The following is a 10,289-nucleotide window of genomic DNA, read 5'->3' as shown; positions in this document are numbered from 1 at the left end:
CTGGCGAGATTGATGACAAACGTAGGTGGACTGTTATACGCTGTATTTAACCGGGTATCTGATTATGGAGTCTTGGCAAGTGTCAGCGTGGGTTCGATTTCGAGTAATTTTTAAGGTTTCATTCTTGAATCAGTTGGTATATTTAGAAGAGTTTTGTGTGAATGAGTTTAGTGGTAAAGCATAGCTGTGTATGAACAGTGTTCCCTTGTTCCTTTTATACAATTTTTTTTGAATATTAATTATATGTTTAAAAGGACTGAAATGACGTTACAATATTCTACTTAAAAAAGCTGCAAAAATATAAAAATTATCACTTACTTTAATATGTTTTAGATTATTTGAAAATACTTTATCATGATTTCGTGGCAAAAGTGTTACGTAAATTAATACAACATAATTATAATTGTAGGGAATCCATAACAATCTTATTACAGAAACTCACTACGTATATTATTCTACAAAAAAATTTATGCAATAATACAATCATGTGTACAATATAAATTTACAATCTTATAAGGAAACATTATGACATACAATGAGTGTGTTATTAAATGTACCACGGCAATCTAAAACAAATCGTACCAAAACCGTTTTATTATTTGGATAAAGCTTTCAAATAAGTCGGTGAGTTGAAGAACAGTACAAATCTAATATTAGACATTTTCAATTAAATTAAGAACTGTATCTGAGCACCAGAGCCAAAATGTATTAACTCTTACAGAAAATAAGAGAAAATAAGATGGACTTGTACTGTTCATCAACTCACCAATTCAATTATAAACCCCCATGGTATACGACAGCCACATATCAGACCTCAAAATCTGAACTCTGTCTAAAACTTTAAATATTTGTACAGGCCCTCGAAATCTCTCAAAACGCTCACGTATCGATCGGTCAATCCTTGACGCCGTATGTCCGTTAGCTATTGAAGAGCGAACGCATGAGCACTTCCTCGTGCATTGTGTTGCAAATGAGGCACGTCGGTTAAGAACGCGCGAAGTTGCGTCGCGGATACCCGTTTCAGCGGACTTCGACGCGAGGCTTTCAGACACGCATCCACGGCATCTTCTGTCATGAAACTCGCCACGAAGCGTCGCTTTCAAAACCCGAATCCTCGTCTCTCGTGGGTCCTTCGTCGCGCGTCTCAGCCTCCACGATCCCTCTCGGTCGGGCAACGTGTATCGACGTTTACGCGATTACGCCCACGCGACGGGGACCATTCACTGTAAATCGCGAGCGGTGGACACGTCGCCCCGTGTAGTCGCATACTTACGCTTCGGGGACAGGCTTAATTCGTGTTCCGCATGTGCACGGTCGTTCGTTCATTCTGGTCTCTGTGAATGCAACCCGCTGGAAAACCGGTGTCTCGTTTCCTTCTTCGTTTCTACCCCTTCTCTCACCCTTCCCTCTCTGCACCCTGTCGGTTATGAACCGACGTGTGTACCCGTGCACGGACACGCGAAATTACGCGAACGCGAGTGTGGGTCTCCGTGTACGTGTGTGGACGCTCGTCCATGAACCGGTGTACCAGTGCCCACGTGGGCGGACTAGGTATCCACGTTATTGGTCTGCCGATTCGACGGTATGTGTTTCACGGGGTCTCAGGGATAGCTGACTGCACGCGCGTGCAGGTAGCTGTTATGCTCCGTCTGCACGAAACGCTTCGCGAAGGTTCTGGTATTCTTTGGACCCTTAGGAATCTCGTTTCATATGTATAGTCTCGGTGGATTGGGGTCTAGAGTCTGCTTCGTTGGTTTGGGCCGTTTCGATTCTTCCTGATCCAGTTAGGCCTGGGGGATCCTGGTTGCTTGAGAAGTTCGAGAGTTGACCACTGGAAGCGTAGAAGAATTTTAGATTGGTCGCTGAACTTCTTGGAATCTTGCTTTAGTATTGCTAGATTTACTTAATTTTCTAGTGTTTTCATATTTTAAATGGAAGTTTCGTAAGCTTATTATACCTTGGCGTCAAATACTTTTGATATGTTTTGGTGTTTGCTGGAAAAGATGCTTTCAGAGAAATCTGAAACTATGTATATTAATAATTTGTTTCATTTTACAAAAATATGATATGAATTATTTTCCTTTTGTTACTACTGTAAATTTCTTTTAATTTTTATATACGTTTGTGTAATTTAACTATGTTCCCAGTGGAAATTAGATCCTTGAAATTAATTTAATTATTATCAAGTTCATAAAATGTCGTACATTATTATATGTAATTTATTAAACAGTGTATAACTAACATATCTGACTTTTAGTTTCACCGAATGTTCAATGACAAAATCAATAATCGAATAATAAGGAATAGTATTGTTTTTATCTATTGCAACTCTTCCATGCGAACTCATCTTAAATCTTTCAAATGCAAACATAAAACTACATATATTAATATAAAATGTAACATTTTCAAAATTTTAATAGTTTAATTTTATTGGGAAAGAAATTTATTGCTCTCTTTATTAGCAAATCATTAGATTGAAAAACATTAAATTTGATTGCAATAAAAAGTCCTTATACCGCCACACATTAATGGAATAATAATGTTAAGGCAGGTGTCAGTAAACACTCTTTTAATCTACTGTTAATATATAGTAGATTAAAATCGTAAAATCACAATAACACAACAATTTTACACAGAATGATTAAATTCAAATGTGGAAATATGAAATACATATTACTTATTCATTGAAATTAAGGGAATTGAATTAGAATTAAACATAAAACTTACACATGTGACAGAATCAGAATCGACTAAATTGGAATTAATTAATTTTCAAACTCCCTGTAACCGAATTTATGAGTTATTGTATCAATTTGAGGCATTAGCACCGAATGAGAGGTGACTTGAGAGTGAAAAATATAACGCGTCTAGTACGTAGACATTAAATACCTACAGATATAGAATGCATCCTAATGCATACAAAAATTCTCTCATACCCGAAGGAGGTAATTGCACCGAAACTCCACCATCGTCAAAATCAGAATCCAGCAAGGCAATTCCGTACTTTACATCTCCAGCCAGTAATTATCGCATCTCGCGATCGTAAACACTTCTGCGGTGCAGGGATATTTTTATCGATCGTTGATCCTCGGTAGAAACGTTTAACGATTACGGCTTGCGAGGGTCTAAATAAATTTGGCGTGTCGACCGAACACGTTCCTCCTCTGGAAGAGGGCTTTGATTCGACTCGGAGCACTCTAGCGCACGCATCGCGTATAATTTACGCGCACGAGCAGCATATCCGCTGCGCCTCGACATTTAAGACCGATGAGGTGTTATTTCTTCCTGAAACACGGCTCACGCGCACGGCTACGTTTCGATCAGCCCGCGCGTTCGCGTTCGGCAATCGTAATTAGTATCTTACTCGCTTCGAGGGATATTAAATGCGGCACACGTATCGGCGTTGCGTTTCACCACAGGCTCGTATTTTCAGCTGGATTTTCACGGCTTTTATACCGCGCGAAGGCAGCTTATCTTTCGGTTTCGCGACCGTTTGTCGTAGTTCGTTAAGAACTTTAAACTGAATGAAATATCTTCTTGCATTCGATCTGGCTTGGGAGTGCTCGTGGGTGCTCCATAATTTTCTGGTTTCAGAAATGACTAAAGGTACATGTACCTGGAGCAGGTACTATGGGAAGAACTTGCAAGTTGTATCGATGCAATTAGCGATTTTGTCTAAATAAATACGTATACTACTGTTTATATATTCGAACACTTAATGGAACCTGACTATATGAAATATTCATATTTGTATTTTAAATTTTAACTCATGTTTTTATTGTAACGTTATAAAATGTGCCCGTATCTGTTACTACCGTGGGCGTTAATAAAAGATTGCCGTCGATGCTTTATTTAAATGAAAAACTGCCATCAGTAGTTCGTTTAAATAAAAAATTGTCATTAATACTTTGATTTAATAAAGTATTGCCATCAATGTTTTATTTTAATGAGAAATTGTCATTTATGAATGTTACTGACATCTAAAGCAATTAATACGAGTTAGATGTTAAAAATTGTGCTAATAGTTAATAATTAAATAATTAGTAATGAACTAAGAATTATTCAATAACTACTATAATAATCCGATCGCAATATGTGAGACAAAATAAATTGTGAAGTAGGACAGAAGCAGGGCCGGTTTTAGTAGGTGTGCAGTGCGTGCATGCACTCAGGCGACCGAAACCCTAAGGCGATCAACACTGTACTTTAAGAATAAAAATAGTTTTTGTATTCGCTGAACGTCCATTTATAATGAAAATTAAACAAAATACTAACATTACAAATTTTACTGTAAAACGTTACCCAACGCGCACACAATAAGAACATAAACATTATTGTAAACGTATTTGCTAACTAAAACATTCAACAACTGGAGTCCTCGACATCTGTCTGATTATATACTGTTGTGAACCACATAACCAAAAGCATAGGCAGTTTACAGACGTTAATATATCATTTTAAATAATAATTAATTCACTGTGTCAAACAAGGCCTCTCCTGGGTTATTAACTGCCCAGGTGCAAAAACCAATGACTGCCCCTATTAATTTAATATTATTCGATTAAGGAAAGAGTTTAATTTTATTAAATTCTGTTCGTCTGAAAGGCTAATAATTATAAAAAAAGTTTTGATTACTATTTTTGTTAATAAAAATTTTACATATAATAAATAGTTTGTGGCCGCCCTTCGGTTTGGCTGACTCGGTACAAGGGCATCTTCTGCACCCTCGCTAGGAACAGCCCTGGTGCCAAATGTTATTGATGAATTGTCAAGTAAGAAAGCTAGAAGAGTGCAATTCTAACTTATTATTTGAATAAAATGAAAATAAATCTATTCAATAATTTTTATGGATTCTTTTTCTCCTGTTTATTACATGTAACTGTCATAAAGACATACTAACATTAGATTCCTATTGGTTGAGTTAAATTATAAATCTACTCGTAATTTACATTGATAGGACAGCCAAATGTTTCTAACACGCAGGCGGCTAAAGGTCCAGAACCGGTCGAGGCAGAAGTGTCCGAAAGAATTTATATATTAACAAACTGCCTGGTAGGATATCTGAGAGAAAACATTAAGAAAGTCAGTAGCTAGATTGCCTCGAATAATCAACGCTGATATTGTCCAGCGTGGCGAATATATAATAAATGAATGGAATATTTAATGATTTCACTGGTATGATATATCATTACTGGTATGATTTTTAATAAATAAATTGTATTAGATTTTCTAGCCATCAATTGGCTTCATTAAGGTCATCCATAACATCTATTTAAAAAGGCTTTCATTAAAATGAAGATATTAACGTCTTAATCAAGTTCCACCGAGTGTTGAAACATGTGTGGTTATGGATGGTAGAGTATGTATGTAGGTAAGACAAAAGTAGAATGATCGTGGAAATATTTCTTCTTTCTGTAGATAAGAGAGAGACAGATGTAAAAACTAGGTCTCAAAAATCTGTTCACGGATGATTATTAAATTCACATATTCAAATTCTAAAGATATTTTACTTTTTGTAGCGAAGTTTAGAAACCTGCTCAGGAATTGATTATAAACGTTAATGAAAAACGCCATGCTACTTTACACAAGTAATTAATTTTCTGAATATGTATAAACATATCTATGAGTCGTTGTATGCACATGCATGTATATTGGTAGAAAACTATTACAAACAAACAATTTAAAATTCTTATTTTAGTACATAGAATATCTTTTAATTAACCACTGTTGTCAAGCTTAGAAAATGGAGATTTCAATAAGTATTAGCTAATGTATATTTCGATAATGAAATTAAATAATTTTCCAAATAGAAATGTTCTTTTTACGTTCCTCAAAAACTTTATATAACATATATTGTACTATAACATATATTGTATACATATTCATATACATATTTATATTGTATAAAAATATTCCAGAATATCTGAAATATCTGGAATACTTTTGTATATTATTTATAACTTGTACTTTTTGCATATTTAAATTTCTTATAAATGTATAAATATTTGCAGTCTATTTATAAGAGAAAGTATGTTTCAAACTTTTTTACGTAATTCATTCTTCAAATCCACGTATAATGAGATTTTAGTTATGGGTCAAAGTGACCCTGTAATCGTTCATTGCATCAAACTCAGATCATTCATCTTGCAAGAGTTAAGCGAATGAAACTGAAGATTTCTTTATCATGATTTCTCTTTGTGAAATTATTTTATTAAGAACATTCAAGCAGTTCGTTACCACTTGTGACGATAAAATAGTTTTATTTTATTCTTTGAAAATAAACAATTTTTATACATACATAGTTTCTTAACGCGAAACTAGTGGCACCAGTCCCTTCTTCTCACTCTTTCGTAATAATTATATAATAAACTTTTAAAACGAATAATTGATGATAAACCTGCTTGCAGACGATAAAGTACTATAAGAACTATCTACCAAGCAATCGAGTGACCCATGCAATAGGCTCTACTATTAAGCTTATCGAATTAAACGGAGCAGTACTAGCTCTGAACAAGACACCACGATATAAGATAATGTAACATGAAAGCTCACGCGCAATCTAAAACAATCAACGCCCGTAAAAAACAAGGCCCAGTCGTTAACACTAGACGATTTTATTTCACTCATCAGCAGAGCCATAAATTTTGGAGTTTGGAACCATTTTCCACCGTTACACGGCAGATTTATCTGAAGGATCCAAGGGGTCGAGATCTCGACGGGCATCCGGAGCATTTTCATTTGAATCTCTACACGAACTCATGCGAGAGACATTTTTCTCAAGCGAGATAATATTTCGTGGCACGAATTTACGGAAATTTACGAGCGGTCCTTTTCTCTGTCGCGGTTCTATCACGTGAAACGAATCTCGACGGTCTTGCAGTGGACCGCTGACCTCAAGCTCGTGAAACGGATTCGATGAGACCTCCTTGGAAGAGGACTACTATGCGCCAAGGAGAATTCCTCGACGTCTACGATCTTCCCAGGGCAACTACCTGTCGAATGACGTGGCCACTTTGCATTTTTTCGCCCCCCTTTCTTCGCCATTGACCTTCTGGTCTAACCGAATCGATTCTTTTCGTCACTGCAGATAGAGTTTTTTTACTGTTCTCCGTTAAGACTGTGCCTGCTGCATCACTTAGCTGAGGACGATGAGTTTTAACTTTTAACCCTTAACTGACACGTGGTGTCACCGTATTTATATTAATTCAACTTTTAATATTTAAGAGGAAAATCTATGAATGATCTACAATAATTAATAGTTTTAAAAATTATGAATTATCTGTATATTTGTTAAATTGAATAATAATTCAACCATATTATGTTAAAATAATGATGATATATCATCTGAAGAAAATCTTTTGCGATTGGAACATATCCTACACCTGTAAGAAGAGGTTACAAAAGAAAAAATATTTAATTTCTATTTTCTTATGGAAAATATCTTCTAATAAGAAGATATACATATATAGTATTTACCATCATTTTTAATTTTCAAAAAAACAGAGCTGTAGTTAAATAATTGTCCTAAGTAGAACACTCTTTTGTCTGTACGTGAAAAATTAAAAGCTTCTTGAATCTTTATTTTACTCTGAAAGGTTAATCGTATTGATCTTCAGATTTGAATCAGACTTCCTACATCACTTTGAACAAGTTGCACTTCCTTTTCTTGCACAATAAGAATCATCAACTATAGCTAGATACTAATCGAGTTGAGAAGCAGAGAAATTAGAGTTCCAAGTGATTTGGATGAAGGGTCAAAGAGCCGAAGTAAAAAGTGTGAAAACTATTTATAGCGATGTCGAACGACATTCCAAAGGGCCGATGAGAGGAAATTATTCGCGTTACTTCAACCTCTACCGACGCATTAGGCACAATTGGGTGCGTGGGCAATGTTAAACGTTAAATCGTTCGTCACGATAGGAGACGATGCGACGAGATTGCTCGCCCACATACGAATTTCCTGCGGCATCGATGCAGAGCGTTTATTCGAGTCTAGGTATTAAAAAGATCAAGTAACAATTAAATAACCAAGTACATAGAGGAAAACACTGTCTTTAACAATCATCCTCTATACTGTATCTATACAATCCTGTTTGATTAAATTTTTCCTCGGTTTTGGTTCACATATTAAAATTTTACATGTAGGGTAGTATTTTTATTCCAAAAATTGGTTCCCTTAAGATTAGATAAGAAAAATGGAAAACTGTAGATTGTGTGAGACGGATGTACATGCATATCACGTTGAGTGCTCTCTGTCGAAACCCAACTAATAAATAATAATGCAAATAAGTTTCATCTTATCCTTCTGAAACAATGATTTAACAAAGGTTTTCTGCACAAAATAAGATCAAATATACCACAAATGGAACTAGAATAACTAAGCTATTTAGATTGAAATAGATTATTATTGATAAATACTGATTTATGTTTTGTTTAGGCTCATTTTCTTCGTGAACAATTCACCAAATTATTGATACATACTATTTTCGTTAAAATAAAACGACAATTATAAAAGTTACAATCTCGGTTATTAAATAATTATTACATCCACGCTGTTTAATTTTTTTAGTCGCACCTTTATAATGTTGACCATCATATAACGATTACTAGTGATGATGCGTTATTATAATTTCAGTAAAATTTAACCGAGGAAATCTGTGCTGGTCTCATCGTCGATATCGGCGCCCAAGAGTAGAAACTTCGGGACGCCTCGTAAGTTCTTGCACTCCTCTTTCCTTAGATATCAACTAGAGAGAAGCTAATTAAATAGGATTATTATGATCGAGCGTCGCGTACACCGTGCATTACGGAACAAAAGTGGCGCCTTCGTTCGTCGTTCATCATCGTCGAGGCGTCTTTCGAGACCGCATAAATCGCGGTAACAACGAAATGAATAGGTACGGCGAATCGACCGCGCGGGTTTTACGAGTTACTAATAAACGTCTTAGCTGGGAGATTTCACCTCCGCGCACGAACATCCGCGAATCCACGTACCTTTTCGTTTCTTTTATCGCCGTCAAGCTGTTAATAAACGTGAAAGTCGAACGTCGTGTGCGACCGTTTTCGAGCCCCTCTTTCTCGCGACACATTCGAGCCAAGATAAAAGAAAGGACTCGTTTACGATCGTTCGCGGCTGTTCACTCTTTAACGCTTTGACGCGCACGAGCGCGGAATGAAAAGTGGTTAGTCATGCGTTTAAATCCGCGGCAGAGCTCCAGTAGCCATTATCGACTGATATTTCGCGCTGAGTTTTGTCATTAATCGAGGTTCCTAATAGCTTGTCAGATTCTACGACGCTTTAATTAATATTCTCTTAACTTATTAGATTTCAGAGTAGACACTTCCCGTGCTGTTTACAGTTAAGTGTTATTCTTTATGGCGAAGCATTTTTGACAGATGAGATATCCCGTTGGACTCATTTTCACAGAAGCTTTTATATAGCAGCTCGAATACGTTATAGTTATTAAGTTTACTACAGAAAAATAATGTATATTACGAAATAAGAATTATAAGAGTGCCAACACCTTAGCTGGTATGGTAGAGCCATTTTGCGTAATAGTAATTCTATTTTTTACGGTTCATATATGGAATGTCTGTGAATGACAGATCGAAAATAACTAACGAGAAGTTCTGAATTTTCTCTGTACCGCTGTAAATTATTTTTCACACATGAACTATAATTAGACCATCATAGTATCTATACATATTAAAATACTGATAGCATATCAGTTAAGGGTTAATGATATAAAAATATAAATGCATATATAGTTAAACGTGGGCAACTCAAATCTCAAGGAAGGGCTATAAACGTCATTTAAAGAGGTGTTTATCCATCGAAATCTTCGAATTTAAGAAATTTAATAAACGAAAATTCAATTTATACACGTTTTCTCCAAGAATTTGTTTCCTGAATTCTAGAAACTGAAAGACATTCAAGTTTTAGAAATCAGTTATTTATTCTATACCTGTACGTCTATGCACAAAACCTATGTTAGTATAAAAATCCTCATAAGACGGATTTTAAACAAAAAATAAATTATTGTATGCATTTTATGTAACTAGACTTCTGTACGTTATGTGTTTCTCATTGCAAAATATCGATATGTACGTACAACACCTATTATTTCGAATGATAGAGGCACTGATGATAAAACTTCAAGTTATAGAAGTAAACTTTAACTTACAACGGTCGACTTCTTTTGAATTCAAATTACAGAGGTAGAAAATGTATCTAATCGAGCGGCAAATAATTTGAGTTAAAATAGGTAAGTTTATGTTTTAACTTGCAA

This window comes from Calliopsis andreniformis, chromosome 9, assembly GCF_051401765.1.
Source record: "Calliopsis andreniformis isolate RMS-2024a chromosome 9, iyCalAndr_principal, whole genome shotgun sequence".
In the NCBI taxonomy this organism is placed as follows: Eukaryota; Metazoa; Arthropoda; class Insecta; order Hymenoptera; family Andrenidae; genus Calliopsis; species Calliopsis andreniformis.
The sequence above is the reverse complement of the archived record's forward strand: the minus strand, read 5'-3'. Positions refer to the sequence as shown.